The sequence below is a fragment of the Microcaecilia unicolor genome, chromosome 2 (genome assembly GCF_901765095.1).
Source record: "Microcaecilia unicolor chromosome 2, aMicUni1.1, whole genome shotgun sequence".
Classification (NCBI taxonomy): Eukaryota; Metazoa; Chordata; class Amphibia; order Gymnophiona; family Siphonopidae; genus Microcaecilia; species Microcaecilia unicolor.
Genome location: NC_044032.1, coordinates 130,287,146 through 130,307,663, shown reverse-complemented (window position 1 = coordinate 130,307,663; position 20,518 = coordinate 130,287,146). Strand labels below are relative to the sequence as shown.

The window sequence follows — 20,518 nt, the reverse complement described above, 5'->3', positions numbered from 1 at the left end:
ATCTCTGCATGAATGTAACAGTGTTAGGGTGTCCCTTTAAACAGCTCCTCCAAATGACACACTGATTACAATTTATAAACAAATGAAAAGTTATTCTGTTATTATACTTCCTCTGTGTACATCTGTATGCTGCACAAGTCGGTATGTTTGAAAATATAAGTAAGATTAGCCCGCTGCCGCTGATCTTCTTGCCACTGCTTGTTTAGTTTATTATGTTTTTATTGACGAGAAATCACAAAAATACATGCTATCAAATGTTGAATGATACAATGTGATAAAACTCAATACAAGCATAATATACACAAATAAGATAATCCTTCGTCAAACTTTTAAATTTTTCACCCCCACCCCCTCCTCTCATATCCCCTTAATAAGTCGAAATAAGTGTAGCAAACATCCTGATCAATATAACTGATGTATCAAAGACATTATTTAGCTAACAAAACCTTGTAAAAAAGAGCATATCTGCACTTATTACCATCACTACACCCCCCCATCCATGTCCCCCCCCCCAATCCTCTACCACTCCCTGTACAACAAAATCCAAAATATGCCATCCCAAGTAATTCCTCCTTCTTGTATTACCTTCTAAAAGTTATGATAGGGAGGGTCTAAGTCTGTGTGGTCACCCTAATGCACCCAAAACAACCCCCCTCATTTTAATATCCCCACCCCCCACCCTGAGTAAGCAAAGGTGAGGGAACAACAGTATATGATCATTAATCCATTAAGCACCAATCACATAGGCTGATCATTAATGAGTAGGCTGCAAGCTTGGGGACAGAGACCCTGGATATAGGACTCCCAAATCATCCAAAACCACTTCTTCCTCTTTCCCGTGAGGCAGAACGAGACTGCCGCCGCTTGTCGCGGCCCTGTGTCATGGAGGTTATCTCTTCTCCCACACTCCCCACCCAGTTGGCCGCGGTGGAGGCGTCGGGCTACTACTTTCGCCCTCCTGTAGTTTCCAACCCCTTCTCCTACCGCAGTCTCACTGCTTCTCATCCTTTGAAGCACACTCCATCCGGCTATTCTACCCATTGCCACTCAAGTGGCAGTCATTTACCGCCCCCCTAATAAATCCCTCTCTTCCTTCCTCACCGACTTCGATGCCTGGCTTTCCGTTTTTCTTGAACCCTCATCTCCGTCACTCATTCTCGGAGACTTTAACATACACATTGATGACCAATCCGACCCTCACGCGTCTCAGTTCCTCACTCTAACATCCTCCTTCAACCTCCAGCTATGCTCCACCGCCTCGACTCACCGAGACGGCCATTGTCTTGACCTCGTCCTCTCCTCCTCCGGCTCCCCCTCCAATTTCCACACTTCAGCTCTTCCTATCTCGGATCATCACCTGATCACCTTCACACTTCTTCACCCCCCACCTCAGCCCCGTCCAACTCTAACCACTACCTCCAGGAATCTCCAGGCTATTGACCCTCCCACCTTATCCTCTTGTATCTCCAATCTCCTCCCCTCCACCTTGTCCTCCGAGTCTGTCGACAAGGCTGTCTCCGCATACAATGCCACTCTCTCCTCTGCTCTGGACACCCTCGCTCCATCCACCTCCCGTCCCACAAAGTGTACTAATCCCCTGCCTTGGCTGACCCCTTGCATCCGCTACCTTCGTTCCTGCACCCGATCTGCTGAACGCCTCTGGAGGAAATCTCGCACCCATTCAGATTTCCTTCACTACAAATTCATGCTATCCTCCCTCCACTCCTCCCTATTCCTTGCCAAACAGGACTATTACACCCAACTAACCAATTCTCTCAGCTCCAACCCCCGTCGTCTCTTTGCCACCCTTAACTCCCTCCTCAAAGTGCCCTCCGCTCCTAGCCCCCCCCTCACTCTCCCCTCAATCACTGGCCAATTACTTCCGCGACAAGGTGCAAAAGATCAACCTTGAGTTCACTACTAAACCATCTCCTCCTTTTCACCCTTCAACCCTCGACCAACCAACCCAGGCCTCTTTCTCCTCCTTTCCGGACATCACCGAGGAGGAAACCGCTCGCCTTCTTTCCTGCTCGAAAAGTACCACCTGTTCCTCTGATCCCATCCCCACCAACTTACTTAACACCATCTCTCATACTGTCACCCCCTCCATCTGTCATATCCTCAACCTCTCTCTCTCTCTCCACTGCAACTGTCCCTGACACCTTCAAGCACGCCGTAGTCGCACCTCTCCTCAAAAAACCATCACTTGACCCTACCTGTCCCTCCAACTACCGCCCCATTTCCCTCCTACCCTTCCTCTCCAAAATACTTGAGCGTGCCGTTCACAGCCGCTGCCTTGATTTTCTCTCCTCTCATGCCATCCTCGATCCACTTCAATCCGGTTTTCGCCCTCTACACTCGACAGAAACAGCACTCTCTAAAGTCTGTAATGACCTGTTCCTTGCCAAATCCAGAGGCCACTACTCCATCCTCATCCTCCTCGATCTATCCGCCGCTTTTGACACTGTCAATCATGATCTACTCCTTGCCACACTGTCCTCATTTGGGTTCCAGGGCTCTGTCCTCTCCTGGTTCTCCTCCTATCTCTCCCACCGCACCTTCAGAGTTCACTCCCATGGATCTTCCTCCACCCCCATCCTGCTATCTGTTGGTGTTCCCCAGGGATCTGTCCTTGGACCCCTTCTCTTCTCAATCTACACCTCTTCCCTGGGCTCCCTCATCTCATGGCTTCCAGTATCATCTCTATGTGGACGACACCCAGCTGTATCTCTCCACACCAGACATTACCGCAGAGACCCAGGCAAAGGTATCGGCCTGCTTAACCGACATTGCTACATGGATGTCCAACCGCCACCTGAAACTGAACATGTCCAAGACTGAGCTCATCGTCTTTCCACCAAAACCCACTTCTCCTCTTCCTCCACTTTCTATCTCAGTGGATAACACCCTCATCCTCCCCGTCTCATCTGCCCGCAACCTCGGAGTCATCTTCGACTCCTCCCTCTCCTTCTCGGCACACATCCAGCAGATAGCCAAGACCTGCCGCTTCTTCCTCTTCAACATCAGCAAAATTCGCCCTTTCCTCTCTGAACACACCACCCGAACTCTCGTCCACGCTCTCATTACCTCTCGCCTTGACTACTGCAACTTACTTCTCACCGGACTCCCACTTAGCCATCTATCCCCCCTTCAATCTGTTCAGAACTCTGCTGCACGTCTTATATTCCGCCAAAACCGATATACTCATATCACCCCTCTTCTCAGGTCACTTCACTGGCTTCCAATCTGATACCGCATTCAGTTCAAGCTCCTCCTTCTTACCTACAAATGTACTCAATCTGCTGCCCCTCACTACCTCTCTACCCTCATCTCCCCTTATGTTCCCACCCGAAACCTCCGTTCACAGGACAAATCCCTCCTCTCAGTACCCTTCTCCACCACTGCCAACTCCAGGCTCCGCCCATTCTGCCTTGCCTCTCCCTATGCCTGGAACAACCTTCCTGAGCCCCTACGTCAAGCCCCCTCCCTGCCCATCTTCAAGTCTCTGCTTAAAGCCCACCTCTTCAATGCTGCCTTCAGCACCTAACTCTTACCTTCAGGATATCTGGACTGCCCCAAATTGACTGCCCCCATCGTATCGTCTACTCACTTGTCCTTTAGATTGTAAGCTCTTTGAGCAGGGCCTATCCTTTTATGTTAAATTGTACAGCGCTGCGTAACCCTAGTAGCGTTTTAGAAATGTTAAGTAGTAGTAGTAGTAGTAGTAGTTGTTTAAAATGGCCGTTGAAAGTTCAAGCGGGGGTACCTTTCCTGCCCCGAAGCAAGCCACTAAACCACCAGGGAAGCATGGAGGGAAAGCAAAGCTCCATTTCAGTTCCACCGGAACCCCACAGGAGGCAGGCCATCCCCATGGTCCTGGAGGGGATCCTTGTGGTATCCACGGGAATCCCACTATCCCCATTGCCGTGCAGCTTTCTGTGAGTAAAGGCTGAAGCAGCTAGGGCTCTTCAGCTTGGCGAGGAAGACAGCTGAGGGGAGATATGATAGAGGTGGAGTGGAAGAGACGCTTGTTTACTTTTTAAAAAAATACTAGGACGCGAGGCTGCCGCTTGAACTTTCAGCGGCCATTTTAAACAAGCGGCAGCAGACAGGAAAGCGTGGGGACCTTTCCTGCCCTGAAGCAAGCCACTAGACCACCAGGCTGATCTGAGGTATGGAGGGAAAGCAAAGCTCCGTTTTAGTTCTGCGGGAACCCTACAGGACCCAAGTCCATCCCCGCGGACCTTGGTCTATCCCCACGGGATCCAGAAGTCTTGGAGGGGGATCCCTGCGGTATTCCCATGGTATCCACAGGAATCCCGCTATCTCCATTCCCGTGCAGCTCTCTGTGAGGAAAGGCTGAAGCAGCTAGGGCTTTTCATCTTGGAGAAGAGACAGCTGAGGGGACATATGATAGAGGTCAATAAAATACTGAGTGGAGTGGAAGAGACGCTTGTTTACTCTTTAAAAAAATACTATGACTAGGGGGCAAGCAGTGAAGCTACTAAGTAGTAAATTTAAAACAAACAAGAGAAAATATTTCTTCACTCAACATATAATTAAACTCTGGAATTTGTTGCCAGAGAATGTGGTAAAAACAGCTTAGCAGGGTTTAAAAAAAGGTTTGGATGATTTCCTAAAAGAAAAGTCCATAAACCATTATTAAGACGGACTTGGGGAAAAAACACTGCTTATTTCTAGGATAAGCAGCATAAAGTCTGTTTTCTGTTCTGGGAACTTGCCAGGTACTTGTGACCTGGATTGGCCACTGTTGGAGAAACAGGATACTGGGCTTGATGGACCTTCAGTCTGTCCCAGTATGGCAACACTTATGTTCTTATGTACATTTTACTGATTCTGTCCCCGCAGTCCTGAAATTTAACTCCATTATGTTTCCACTTGTGTATTTTAAAAAGATAATATCCAGTTATGTGGTCTTTTTTTTTTTTTTTAATAGGATTGTGTATGTGTTTGGGGGGGGGGGGGGTGGGGGTTAGTGGTGGTGATCAAGATTGCTTAGTTTATCAAAATGTTAGTGCCTCCTGAGATCTGCAAGTTAAGAGGCTGAAAATTAAGGTAGGGGCCCAACACCTTTGCAGTGGCCTTTGTTTTTGCCATTTCACTTTCTAGTCTGTGCTGTAGATAATTCAAAATGAACTTTCAATCAGTATCAGAGATTTATGTTCCAGACTTGAAAAATGGTATTATTCTGATCTCCTGAAGACGCTTTCAGCGAAACACTGGACCATGTAGAGATTGGGACACATTGGATAATTTCTCTGAGATTTGTACAGCCAACCTTGATTACAACTTTAGTGAACTTTGACCGGAAGTTTCTTGTTTGAAAAGATTTGAATTGTGACGGAGTGTGAAAATGTGGAAATAGTACAAGAAGATTTAGCAGTAATATTGGGATTACAATGCCACTTATATTTTGTTAAGTAGATATTTACCAGCGGATTTATCAGTAGATTTTTTGGACACCACGTTGATGCAGCAGTTCACTTTTATTATTAATTCAGCGGTGGAGTTTTGGGATATCACACATGGAGGAGATATTTTCAGTTTACAGAAGACTCTTTGATCATTGATTCACTTATGATCCGGTGGTCGCATTATCAGCTGTGCACATCAGCCGACAAGTTATTCAGTCCCTCAATCAGATAAGTCATTTTCACTTTAATACAGTTTTGGTGCAATGATTGAATGAGGGGTTAACAGCCTTAATAGCATTTTATTGCTATATTAGCTGACCACCGGTGATCACTGAGCACCTTTCACATCTATATATATAAAACTCACCCTCAACGTTCTGAAGACAGTGACGTCAGTGAAGCCAAGCCACTGACTTCCTTCAAACAGGATTCAAAGGTTTGTGGTGGTGAAGCCACCGAAATTGCTCCGGGCCCCGCCCTTGAGGGCGGAGCAATGGCAGAACAACGAAGGGGATGGGGTTGGCAGGCAGGGAGGGGGGTGTTGGCGACGAAAACCTTGATGGCAGAAGGTTAAAATGTGCCCCCTCACCTGGGCTCTGGACCCCCCTCCCGCCGAAGTCTGACTACACCCCTGCAGGGATAGGGAAACAGTGTACCTGAATGTAACACACCTTGAGCTACTACTGTGGAGTGGAGGAGTGGCCTAGTGGTTAGAGCACCAGTCTTGCAAGCACAAGGTGGCCAGTTCAAATCCTACTACTGCTGCTTGTGAGCTTGGGCAAGTCACTTAACCCTCCATTGCCTCAGGTACAAACCAAGATTGTGAGCCCTCCTAGGACAGAGAAACATCCAGTGTACCTGAATGCAGGGGCATATCTGTGTGGGGCCACAGGGGCCTGGGCCCCCACAGATTTCACCCTGGCCCCCTCCCCGTCGTCAACCCTCCCCCGCTGCTTATTTTTGCTGGCGGGGGGCCCCCAACCCCCACCAGCCGAGGTCCAACCCGCAGTCTTCATATTTCGTCTTCCTCCGACTCCTCCATGGCCATGCTGTAAGTAACGCTGCTGATTCGTTGAATCCAGTTCGGAGTCTGACGTCGCAGTGAGGCAGCCATGGGCAAAGAATAATTCTGAGAAATCATATGAAGGGTTAATTCTGTTAAAAGCTTGAAATTTGGATTCTAGCTTTTTACCTTGCAAGCAAGATAAAGGAATGCAGGCTGGAATTAATTACTAGAAGTCTAGCGTTTGCCGGGCTGGGTTAGAAAGGTCAGAGACAGGAATTTCTTTCACCCTTGTGAATAATGAATGCTAGCTCAACATTTGTATACTGTTAGGCATACTGTAGTTTAAAGCTGAAATACTATTTCAGAAGTTCTTGATATGTAGATTTTGTTATAAGAAGATAGCTTAGATATATAGACCATTATAAGTATGTAGAATATGTCTTATAAGGATGCTTACTTTAGAATATGCTGTATTCTGTGTAAATTAATAATTCTGTGTGGAATGTTTGTATTATTCTTTGTCTGACGTTCTAAGCAAGGACTGCAGTGAAGAGGTCAAACATGTGTTTTAAGTTATCTGCAGTTCTGGCTGGTTCAATGTATAAGCTGATAGGTGAAAGAGGTCAGGACTAGTCAGCTCTCTTCTCCTTGATTAATTGTAGGTAAATGTAGAAATGGTCCTGAATGCCATTAAGTAAGATTGGCTTTTGACCTCTTTAATGAATACCAGAGTTTAGTTAGCAGTTAGTACTAGGAATATGAGAATAACCAATGTCAGATGGGGCCTCTTAGTCTCTAAGGGAATCCAGTTTAAGCTATAGATGAGAAATCAATCATAATGAGAAATGTAAGAGTTCTGGAGACCAAATGTCTGGCTTCAGGGGCCCCAGGTCACAGGTCAGTTTAGGATGTCTGGAACCTATGTAACTGATATTTTTAAAGTAATGATTGGTTGAGGCCAGGTAACCAATCTATTCCTTAACCAATTGGAGAGTAAGGGGGGGCAAGGCTAGGAGGGGGATAGAACAGTATTTAAGTAGGAGCAGAAGCAGCTTACGTCAGAAGAAAGGAAGGAGAGCTGAAAGAAAGCTGGAAGACAACAGGAGAGAAAGAGAGCAGAAGGAACAGACAGAAGAGAAGAGAGCTGAAGAGGGCAGACAAAAGCCATAACATCCAGAGAGCTGAGAGAGAGAGAAGAGAGCTAGAACTGATGTCCTGCTTTGTTTGCTGGCAAATAAAGAAGATTTCTCCCTCATTCTGGTGTGTGCTGTCTGACTCCTGAAGTATCACAAATTCCTATCTCAATTCCTGCAACAATTCTTGGTGGCAGCGGTGGGATAATGAATCCTGCATTAATCCCAGCACCCAACTGACTGGAGAACATTCGCCGGGTATGTATTCTGTATTTTGTATTGTAATTCTAGCTAGAAAATTGTAAATCAGCCCCTCAAAAATTGAGGAAGGAGAGCCTGATCAACTCTCAGCGAAGGCCCTAGTACCTTCTAGTCGCGGGGACTAGAAGCGAAAACGCTTGAGCTTATCTGTATCTGAGAAATCTGAAATTGTTGGGTGGGATTTTCTGTATGGAATGTGTGATGCGTGAATGTTAAAAGAGTGGGGACCCCTTACTGCACTCTCAAAAATTCCCTCCCTCTTTGTGTGTTGTAACTGTAAGCATTATGGGTGGGACATCATCTAGACAAATTGCTACCCCCCTAGATTGTATGCTTAAGAATTTCAAAAAAGGCTTTTTAATTAATGACTATGGACAGACTTTAAGCTCAAGTACTTTAAGAACCTTGTGTGAAGTTGAGTGGCCATCTATGGGAGTGGGGTGGCCCCCTAGTGGCAGCTTAGATATTGAAGTAATCCGGAAGGTCTACAGCATAGTTGTAGGAGAACCAGAATATTCTGAACAACTCCCTTATATAGATTCCTGGGACAGCCTTGTGACTGACCCTCCCTCGTGGTTGAAAACTTATATGGGATCCCCAGTAAAATTCATGTTAGGTCGTGTTCAAAGAAAGATTAGAAAATCTAAACTAGAAGAGGGAAAGAGCCCCAGGAAGCCTACCACCCAATCGGTGGCTTCCGCCCCTACCCTGTCCGAGAAACCCATACTCTCTGATGACCCCTCAGACCTTGAGCCACCACCTTATGGCCCATTGTTGGGGTTCCGTGCCACCCCCAGAGATCCACGCCGCCCAGCCCAAGCCTCTCCAGCACAGGCTTCTCCGGATAGTTCTTCCCCTCCTGTGCCACACCTGCCACACCCTAGGTTGGACTTTTCACCCAGTCTCTACCCTTCTGTGCCACATCCTCTCCTGTTAACCTCTGAAGACCCGCTTTGGGTTCCACTCCCTGACTCCTCAACTCCCGACAGCCCAGCCTCTCCTTCTAATACCCCTACCCACTCATTAGGGGCCCGGCATCCCTTTCAATGGACTGACTCACCTGTGACCACCTCTCAGTCTATGAGTACCCCTCCCCATCCCTCAGGATTTCAACCTACCTCCACTGAATGGGTTAGACCTGCTGCAATTACTTTTGAGCATGATAGGAGGGTAGCTCCTAGCTCTACCTCAGGTTCCATTCCCACCTCCTCGAGAGTTCTGCCACTCCGACAGGTAACCATCACTCGACCGGATCCTAATAATGAGGGTCAGGTTATACAGGCACAGGCCTATCAGTATGTACCCTTCACAACCACTGATCTCCTGAATTGGAAGACGCATTACCCCTCTTATACTGAAAAGCCTCAGGCAGTGGTGGACCTAGTGACTAGCATTATGGCCACCCATAACCCAACCTGGACTGATTGTCAACAACTTCTCCTGACCCTCTTCACAACTGAGGAGAGGCGGAAGATTTTGCAAAATGCTGAGGCCATCACGCGAGAGCGTGTCCCCGGGGGGACACAGGACCCAGAGGGATGGGTTAGAGCTCGGTTTCCTCGCGCAGCTCCAGATTGGGATCCAAATGATGGGCAGCACTATGAACTGTTGTCTGGCTATTGCCGGGACTTGCTGGAAGGTATGAGGAAAGGCATAAAGAGGCCCATTAATCTGGCAAAGGTCTCTGAAATTCTCCAAGGGGCAACTGAATCCCCTGGGGCCTTTCTAGAGCGACTAATTGAAGCCTACAGAACATACACCCCATTTGACCCTGAAGCCCAAGAAAACCAGAGAATGGTGAATAGCGCATTGGTGGCCCAGAGTATGCCAGATATCCGGAAGAAGTTGCAGCGTCAGGAGGGATTCGCAGGGATGAATACCACCCAGCTAATTGAGATCGCAACCAAGGTTTTCATTAATAGAGATCAGGAGGTGCGCCGAGAGGCTGACCGGAAGATGCAGAAGAAGGCCGACCTTTTAGCGGCAGCCATTACTAATTCCACCCTTAACCGAGGTCGACCTCTAGCTAATGGGAAGCCAAAGTGGGACCCCGGACCACCAGCCAGGCCCCGAGATTCCTTCAATCAATCCCGGCCAAGGGGGGAGAATCCCAGACCAAGATTGGAGAGGGATCAGTGTGCCTATTGTAAGGAAAGAGGGCACTGGAAAGATGAATGCCCCCAGAGGCGCCAGGGACTGAGAAGGGGACCAGGAGATCTAGGAAGCCGAGGCCGAGTTCGAGAGGGAAGATATGAGCCTCCTGAATCTGACATCATCGGGATAGCCGAGATGGCAGAATGGGACGAATAGGACAGACCGGGTTCCTACAAACTGGGCTCCCAGGAACCTATGGTCAAGCTAACTATAGGGAGCCGCTCAATTCCATTCATGATTGATACAGGAGCTGAACATTCTGTTGTGACGGAGCGATTAGCGCCTGTGTCTGGAAAAACTGTCCGAGTGGTGGGAGCCACGGGGGTGCAGAACCGGAGGCCTTTCCTGACGACCCGTAGATGCCAATTAGGCTCACACACAGTCACTCATGAATTCCTGTATATGCCAGACTGTCCAATCCCTTTGTTAGGTCGAGACCTGCTGTCCAAGCTTAGGGCCCAAATTTCCTTTGACTCTGATGGCCAGACTTCAGTCTCCTTTCGGCCCCCAGCATCCAGCCCTAAGGGTATATTGAGTTTCTGCTGCCCTCTTGAAGAAGAATGGCGGCTGCATCAGTCACATAGCCAAGTTGACCTACCCCTGGCAGACAGCTTTCAGGTCAGTGGGGTATGGGCAGAAGATAATCCCCCAGGGTTGGCCCGAAATATTCCTCCTGTCCATGTAGACTTACTTCCAAATGCCCGGCCAATCCATCTTCGCCAATACCCAATTCCCAGAAAGGCTCTGGAAGGGATTCAAGCACATTTGAATCGTCTGTTATCCCATGGAATTATTCGTCCTTGCCAGTCTCCATGGAATACGCCACTATTGCCAGTTCAGAAGCCAGGGACTGAGGACTACCGGCCAGTCCAAGACTTACGAGTGGTCAACAAATCCACTATCTCATTACACCCTGTAGTGCCTAATCCATATGTCCTGCTAGGATTGATACCTTCTGGAGCTACCCATTTCACAACACTAGATCTAAAAGATGCCTTCTTTTGTATTCGGGTGGCCCCCGCCAGTCAATTGCTTTTTGCCTTTCAATGGGAAAACCCAGTGACAGGAAGGAAGCTTCAGTATACATGGACCCGCCTGCCACAGGGGTTCAAGAATTCCCCCACTATTTTTGGGACAGCCCTAGGGCAAGACCTTAAGACTTTTAAATCTGAGCCTTCCAGGCGAGTTTTACTTCAGTATGTAGATGACCTCCTGATTGCAGCAGTGACTCAGGAAGAGTGTTTTGAGGCTACTAGAGAATTGCTGGAGCTACTCTTGGATGCAGGCTATAAGGTCTCACGCTCAAAGGCCCAACTTTGTCAGTCAGAAGTGAAGTATCTGGGCTTCTGTATTTCCCAGGGAAGTCGGAGACTGGATGCTAGTAGGAAGCAAGCAGTTGCTGCAATTCCCCAACCCAAGTCCAGAAGAGAAGTTAGGGAATTTCTGGGAGCAGCCGGATTCTGCAGAATTTGGATTCCAAATTTTGCATTGATGGCGAAACCCCTTTACCAAGCCACAAAGGGGGGTGAAAAGGAACCATTTGAATGGGGACCTACTGCTCAACAATCCTTCATTGCCATAAAGAAAGCCCTACTCCAAGCCCCTGCGTTAGGCCTTCCTGATGTGGAGAAACCTTTCTCATTGTATGTCCACGAGCGACAGGGGGTTGCTCTGGGTGTGCTGACCCAGATGATGGGATCCTGGCAGAGGCCTGTTGCATACCTGTCTAAACAGCTGGATGGAGTGGCTAAAGGATGGCCAGCCTGCATGAAGGCCATTGCAGCAACAGCCTTACTGGTCCAGGAAGCTGATAAGTTGACCTTGGGGCAAGAACTGGTTGTTAAAGTCCCCCATGCAGTTCTCACCCTCATGGAGTATAAGGGCAACCACTGGTTTACAAATAACCGCATGGTTAAGTACCAAGCTAGCTTGTGTGAGAATCCACGGATACACCTGGAAACAGTGGCTACATTTAATCCTGCCACTCTTTTGCCAGCATCTGAGGGACCACCAGATCATGACTGTATCCAAACTATGGATGAAGTGTACTCCAGTCGACCAGATCTTAAAGATGTTCCGTGGAGGGACCCAGATGTAATTTATTTTACAGATGGAAGCAGTTATGTGGAGAACTCTAAGCGACTGGCAGGCTATGCTGTGGTGACAGAGGACAAGGTGATAGAAGCAAGAGCCCTGCCCCAAGGAACTTCAGCCCAGAAAGCAGAACTTGTGGCCCTCATACGAGCTCTGGAGCTAGCAGCAGGACTGGTAACCAACATTTATACTGATTCTAAGTATGCCTTCACAACCCTACATGCTCATGGAGCTTTGTATAAGGAAAAGGGACTCATAAATGCTGCAGGCCAACCTGTTAAGTATGGACCCGAAATACTTCAGCTGCTAGAGGCTGTTTGGGCCCCTAAGAAGGTAGCTGTCATTCACTGTAGGGGACACCAAAGAATAGATACTCCAGTGGCCCGAGGGAATCGCCATGCTGATCGGGTGGCCAAGGAAGCTGCTCGAGGACCCCCAGCAAGTACTGTGACTCCCCTGTTCCAAATCCGATTGCAAGAATGGACACCTATGTATACCCAAATGGAAGAGAAATGGGCTCAAGAGGAAGGTGCGGTAAGGAGACCTGATGGCTGGTTTCATCTCCCTGATACCAGAGTTCTGGTGCCACGCCATCTAGCTTGGCCTGTAGTGTCTCAAGCTCATGACCTATCACACTTAGGGAAAACAGCACTAGCCCGCCTACTCAATCGAGTAGTGGTGCTGGAAGGATTGGATAGTCTGGTTGCCACTGCCTCTGCCCGATGTACTCTCTGTGCCCAGAATAATGCTCGTCAGGGACCCCGTATTCCACCAGGAGTTCAGTCTAGAGGACTAACACCCTTTGAGTCCCTAGTTATAGACTTCACAGAAATGCCCAGGAGCGGTAGGCTCCGATACCTCTTAGTCATGGTTTGTACCTTTTCTGGGTGGGTGGAAGCATATCCTACAGTCACTGAGAAAGCCACAGAAGTAGCTCGAGCCCTCCTTAGGGATGTCATCCCCAGGTATGGACTGCCCCTTGCCATAGGTTCAGATAATGGTCCCGCCTTTGTTGAAGCTACACTTCAGGCCCTGTCCCGCGCATTGCGCATTACCTGGAAATTGCATTGTGCCTATCGTCCCCAGAGTTCAGGGCAGGTTGAGCGGGCAAACAGAACCTTGAAAAATAGCCTAGCAAAGATTTGTCAGGAAACCCAATTGAAATGGCCACAGGCATTGCCACTAGCCCTCTTTCGCCTCCGATGCACCCCAACTAAAGGAACAGCCCTCTCTCCCTTTGAAATTGTGTATGGGAAGCCCCCAGCCATTTTACAGGGAATTAAGGGAGACATAGGGATTTTAGGGTCTGCCCAGGTGCAGGAGCAGGTAGCCCTCTTGGGTAAGATAATTTCTGAGCTTCAGTCTTATGTGAGAGAAATAAACCCTGTCCCCTTCCAGGCTCAGGTACATTCCTTCCTGCCAGGGGATAGAGTTTGGGTGAAAGACTGGAGGCTTCAGCCTTTGGGGCCCCGATGGAAAGGACCTTTTACTGTTTTGCTTTCTACCCCTGCAGCTGTGAAGGTCGCAGGGATAACTCCATGGGTCCATTGGTCTCGAATTAAGTCTGCTGACCAGACTGAGCCCAGCACGGATCAGACGGAGCCTAGACAGTGGAGAGCAGAAAGTGATCCAGCGGAGCCATTGAAGTTGCGCCTGACCCGAACCAAAGAATCTACTAGCTGAAAAGAAGGGTCAACTGCATACTGCAGGAGCGGCTGAACTTCGGCTTCATACTGAGACTCTTTCTTGCCCAGATTCTGGCTTTCTTGGAATTTGAGAGCTTGATCCTTATCAGTTGAGGGTCTATCCCAACTGGTATAAGAACTCAAAGACTGAGAACATTATATTAGAGTAATCTGTGATTAGCACAGACTGTTGAAATATTATTGCTTAATTAGTTTGCTGTATTTGTTTTAGATTAGGAAGAAAGAAAATGTTAGTAGTTTGGATGCTTTTGTTGTTTTCTACTCCTTGCCTCCTTGTTCCTAATACCCCAACTCGCTCCAACCTTTGGTTACACTCAGTCCAGGAACTAATTAGCCAGGCAAAGATTACTTCCCCTTGTATTGTGTGTTCCCGATTTTCTCCTTATACTACAGATGTCCCAGCTGTTCCTGTTCCTGTGCAACTCCCAGCTCTTATACCTCCCTACTTTTCGAGTTCAGGTCCTTGGAGCCAGGATTATACTTGGTGGTCCTTTTATAATGCTACTTCCCCCTCTGAATCTTCTCTAAGGCCAGTTTTTACGTCTCCCTATCCAGCCTCTGGAGTGTTTTGTTTAACAAGAAACATCTCAACTGTTCTTCCCATTCCCTGTAACTATACTAATGTTCTCCCAGAAAAAGGAGAATCTGTGTGGGTAGTTTCTCCAGGTACTCCTATGTGCCCTGCTACCGTACCTGCAGATTATGACCCAGGTGATTATCTGGCTCCTAAGCGTACCACTGAGAAGACTATAGTGTCCAAGCTTATTTTCTACTTTCATAAGTCCCCGGGGTATGAAGAGTTACTAACAAATGAGCAGCCTGTCACAATTGGGGATTGGCGCCTATGGTGTGCAAAGTCTCCATTTCGTCTTCGTTCCCCCTGGGATAGGGGCTCGCATTATGGGCACCCTAAGTACCCTGTCCAGCCTGAGCCAACATTTATTGGGAACTTTCCTCACCCTCTCCTTGGTCATTACTGGCTCTGTGATAATGTCCTCCACATGATTCTTCCCTCTACATATGATTTTTGTGTATTGGTAACCTTGAATTATTTTCCTAAAGTTATTCCTCTTAAGCCACTATCCCCGCACCGCTCTAAGCGAGAGGCTTTGTCCTTACCTTCCTCCGTTGCCACAGAGGATGAGGCGATTGAATTAGCCCTCCAGTATATTAACTCTACTTATCCTCTGACTAAAAAGAGACTTGTAGCCCTTTCTGCCACAGCCTGGATTCCAATTGGAGGCCCGGTAGCGGGTATTACTGAACTAGGTATGGCTACTCGGAGACTTCAATCCCTACTCCATGTTCTAGTTCATGAGCTGAACGTGGTAGTCAATGCATTGCAGGATCAAATTAATGAATTAAGTATAGTTTCTAGGTATAACCGTATGGGTCTTGATTATCTCTTTGCAGCTCAGGGTGGCCTCTGCACAGTGTTAAATTCTTCAGAGTGCTGTACTATTGTCATAAATAGGACGCATGTGGTTAGGCATGCCATGGATAAAGTCCTACAGTTGGCTAGCCTTAATGTGGAGGATTACCGAGGAGGATTAGACCTTACCTCCTGGTGGTGGTCATTGACTTCCTGGATACGCCCCTTGTTCATTTCCCTAATAGTCTTAGTTTTAGCAGGGTTGTTGTTTTGTTTCCTGGCCTCATGTGCTTCGGCAGTATGCCGTCGGACCTTAACAAGTAGGGTAATGGTGGTTCACAAGTCTATTCCTAGTTAGGATCACTATAATCTCCAGAGTTTGAGTTGTGAGACTTATCTCTGCATAAGCTGATTTTAGTCTCAAAGGGGGGAATGAGGCAGCCATGGGCAAAGAATAATTCTGAGAAATCATATGAAGGGTTAATTCTGTTAAAAGCTTGAAATTTGGATTCTAGCTTTTTACCTTGCAAGCAAGATAAAGGAATGCAGGCTGGAATTAATTACTAGAAGTCTAGCGTTTGCCGGGCTGGGTTAGAAAGGTCAGAGACAGGAATTTCTTTCACCCTTGTGAATAATGAATGCTAGCTCAACATTTGTATACTGTTAGGCATACTGTAGTTTAAAGCTGAAATACTATTTCAGAAGTTCTTGATATGTAGATTTTGTTATAAGAAGATAGCTTAGATATATAGACCATTATAAGTATGTAGAATATGTCTTATAAGGATGCTTACTTTAGAATATGCTGTATTCTGTGTAAATTAATAATTCTGTGTGGAATGTTTGTATTATTCTTTGTCTGACGTTCTAAGCAAGGACTGCAGTGAAGAGGTCAAACATGTGTTTTAAGTTATCTGCAGTTCTGGCTGGTTCAATGTATAAGCTGATAGGTGAAAGAGGTCAGGACTAGTCAGCTCTCTTCTCCTTGATTAATTGTAGGTAAATGTAGAAATGGTCCTGAATGCCATTAAGTAAGATTGGCTTTTGACCTCTTTAATGAATACCAGAGTTTAGTTAGCAGTTAGTACTAGGAATATGAGAATAACCAATGTCAGATGGGGCCTCTTAGTCTCTAAGGGAATCCAGTTTAAGCTATAGATGAGAAATCAATCATAATGAGAAATGTAAGAGTTCTGGAGACCAAATGTCTGGCTTGAGGGGCCCCAGGTCACAGGTCAGTTTAGGATGTCTGGAACCTATGTAACTGATATTTTTAAAGTAATGATTGGTTGAGGCCAGGTAACCAATCTATTCCTTAACCAATTGGAGAGTAAGGGGGGGCAAGGCTAGGAGGGGGATAGAACAGTATTTAAGTAGGAGCAGAAGCAGCTTACGTCAGAAGAAAGGAAGGAGAGCTGAAAGAAAGCTGGAAGACAACAGGAGAGAAAGAGAGCAGAAGGAACAGACAGAAGAGAAGAGAGCTGAAGAGGACAGACAAAAGCCATAACATCCAGAGAGCTGAGAGAGAGAGAAGAGAGCTAGAACTGATGTCCTGCTTTGTTTGCTGGCAAATAAAGAAGATTTCTCCCTCATTCTGGTGTGTGCTGTCTGACTCCTGAAGTATCACAAATTCCTATCTCAATTCCTGCAACAGCAGCCCCCTCTCTCTGGCTCTGGCCCCCCCCCTACCGCCGGATTCCAGATACGCCCCTGCCTGAATGTAACTCACCTTGAGCTACTACTGAAAAAGAGCAAAATGGAAATAAAATAAATACTGAAAAGGTGTGATGAAAATAAATGTACAGTAGGTATTTAAGAACAGAAAAATGTACCTAAAAGGCCTTAATGGTAAGAAGGGCCAAATTAATGTTGCCATAAAAAAAGAACAAAGTAAGAGAGCAAAGTCAAATCAAAAGCAATAAAATAAAGCTTCTGACATGTCACAATAGCCAAGTACGTGTTCCCTCTCCCAACCAGGAAACCAGAACACACTTCTTCCTGTAGCATCAAATTTTGCTTGTTTGTTTGCTTTTCACAGGCGGCAACGTTAACTACTATTTCAGCTCCCTGCTCTGGATCTGGTTTCTACCCGTTTTCCTACAGTGCTGCTGCTCTCTCGGCTGATCGAAGTAAGTAAAAGAAAAGAGTAACATGAATCTCCATTCCCCGCCTTTTTTATTTTTTAGAAAATTTAAATATGCCTATAAGGCGTAAATAAATTCTTTCTGTTCTGGCAGGAGCAGGATATGATTTTTCACTCTTCCCGTTGTGCAGCAGTCTTCAGCAATGACAAGTTTCTCACCGTAGCCTACACAGAAGCCAGCCTTGGAGGCCAGGGCCCCGGGAATTTTTGTCCCCCTTGCCCCCCTCTCCCCTCTCGGCGGCTATGAATTTACTTAGTGGAACAGGGAATAACAAGAAAGGATACGTAATTTTGCGTCGCAGCTGAGGTTCCTTTCTTTTCATTCACACTTTGTTTCCTCTTCTGTAGCTGCAGGATAGTTCCTTATTTATTGTTTCAGAATGACAAAATTACCTTGGGGTTAGAGCCAGTGCAAGGATATGTGAGTTTTGCCTTACAGCCCCCTCAAATAATATTCTGATCCCTAGCTTGCATGTACTCCCCCCCCCCCCCAAAAAAAAAATGTTAATAATTAAATGCAACAATCAACATCACACACAAGTGATATAAAAATGCAGGTTAAAGTATGTTAGTGACAGTTCTTTGAGTTTGTGTAGCTTTCAGGATCTAATGTTTTGTGTTGACTGCTGCCCTAGGTGACCGCCTAGTCTTGCTTGGTTGGTTCGACCCTGCTTGGGGTCATCCTGGTAGACACAGGGCTATTTGTATGGGCAGGCAAGATGCACCTGTTTGGGGTGTCAAGCAAAGGGGCTGCTGAAGATATTGACAATATAAAACAGGATCAGTCACAATCTGCTGGCCCATTTCCTGCTCATGAAACCCAGGTCACCTGTTTTTCCTTACTCACAAGAAGAATTGAACCAGTAAGTAACAAAATCTGATGGTGTCAGGAAGAAACAGCATTCCCATACACAGCCTTTCCTGTGTGCAGTGGTCTCCTCAGTTTTGTTTTTCCTGCTCCACCAAACAAAAATGAAAACAGTTATCCTTCAACAAAGTTTATGACGATAAATCTCTTTATGTTGTCAATGCTGTTTTTTTCGCCACTTTATTTCTAAGTATGTTTTAAATCCGGCCTTATTAAAAGAATCAAATATCTTGGGCTCCAAATTAGTACATATGGAGGAGTAGCCTAATGGTTAGTGACCCTAGGGAAGTCATTTAACTCTCTTTTGCCCCAGGTACAAAACAGATTGTGAGCCCAGTAGGGGCAGAGAAAGGACCTGTACATAATATGTAAACTGCTTTGGTTGTACTACAGAAAAGCTGGATATCAAGCATCTTTTAAAATATATATTCAGTGCTGCTATACATATCGTGGACAACTCTATAACAAAGCACTTCTAGTTATGTGCGCCAAGGCTGTGCGGGGAATGCCTGTTCTACAATGGCATCTGAGTGTCCAGATTCCATTATAGAACACTAGCATAAACCTGCATTGCCTCACCTAAATGTAAGCACACCATTTACACCTGGTCATTGGCAGGCGTAAACAGGCACGCTTTGTGCGTGACTTATAATATCCTATAAGTTAATGCGTATAAGTTGGAGAGACATCTCTGCCCATATTCCACATGTGTATGTCCCCTTGCAGGTACGAACTACAGTAGTTATACACACCTTCACAGAATAGTAACGTAGTAGATGATGGCAGATAACGACCTGTACAGTCCATCCAGTCTGCCCAACAATATAAACTCATAAGGGGTGTGACACTAACTATGCATACTTGATCTTGATTTATCCTTGCCATTTTTTCTCTGCAGTGGGTCTCTTTTGGGCCAGTGACAAATGCCACCATGGATCCACGCGTAGCCGTCTACCCTCCAGTCGTCCTTTTTCTCTTCTGTACCAGCATACGTGAAAAGATATGCTTCTCTTAGGTTTCACATTTTTAGCTGCTGTTCTGACAGCCTTTGAAATGTCAGCATTCTTCAGTCTCCTATATTGAGTACATACTGTTCTTGTTTGTATATACTGCTATATCTATGCTGAAATGTGAAACGTTCTTGCATGAAAACAGAAGGTTTCGGGGTATGTTCTCTGTGAATTCGAATCATAACATTTTTATTATAGGATTTCATCCTCTAGATTAAATTATTTTCTGCACTATCTTTTATAGCATTCTAAGACATCTCACTTCACCCCATACCTACACATGCAAGTTCCTCTTCATTTTTTATTTCTCTCATGTAGTATTCTGGTCACAAAACTGGAGGCCAGGGGCACAATCTCTAATTTGTTATGCTCTCGTTACATATTTATACACAATATTGATGGTCTCAATACTGCTTATAATATACAGGGCAGGTGCAAGGTAGAAGGGGGTACTGAAACCAAAGCTCGTAATGGACATAAAATAACTCTTCCTCTCTAAGATCCCCTAATTTGTCTGTGACTCATGAACCTTATTATACCATAATATCACTTGTATTTGTTCATACCGGAATTGGCAAATGCCTTTACGGTATTATGTAAGCCACATTGAGCCTGCAAATAGGTGGGAAAATCTGGGATACAAATGTAACAAATAAATAAATTAATTTTCAGGGCATAGACGTAGAAGGCTGTCCTGCACTAGCCTTATTCTCCAACTACTGAAGCTGTTATAGAAGCCTACTCCAGCCCATCCAAATCTCTCCATCCATGATTGGGGTCTATCTGTCCAGCCATGATCAGGGCACAGACCATAGAAGTCTGCCTAGCACTGGCTTTGCTTCTCAATTACTGGTGTTGCCATCTCACCACTAAGCTTGTGTGGTTCCATGCCTTCCATACAGGATTCCTTTGTGTTTATCCCATACATTTTTTAATTCTGTTACCGTTTTCATCTCCACCACCTCCCGCAGGAGGGTATTCCAGGCATCAACCAGCCTCTCCCTGAAAAAGTACTTCTTGACGTTATTCCTGAGTTGGTCCCCCTGCAATCTAAATTCATGTCCTCTAGTTATACCACCTTCCCTCCTCTGGAAAAGGTTTGTTTGTATATTAATACTTTTAAAATATTTGAATGTGTCATATCACCCCTGTCTCTCCATTCCTCCAGGGTGTACATCTTCCCACCCATCTATTTAACACTATCTCTCCTAATGTCATCCCTGATATGATGTGTCATATCAATCTTTCACTGTCCACTACGACTGTCCCTGATGCCTTCAAGCATGCCGTAGTCACACCACTCTTTAAAAAATCTTCATACCTGTCCTTCCAACTA

General features: G+C 46.2%; 1 protein-coding gene across 1 annotated transcript in view; it reads left to right on the top strand.

Moving 5' to 3' along the window:
- The first annotated feature begins 17,239 nt into the window (after positions 1 to 17,239).
- NAIP (NLR family apoptosis inhibitory protein) overlaps positions 17,240 to 20,518 on the top strand; it is a 126,268-nt gene continuing 122,989 nt past the window's right edge. Inside the window, 1 exon segment of the mRNA XM_030193314.1 lies at positions 17,240 to 17,290. The gene's annotated coding sequence lies outside the window, so the exon portion shown is untranslated.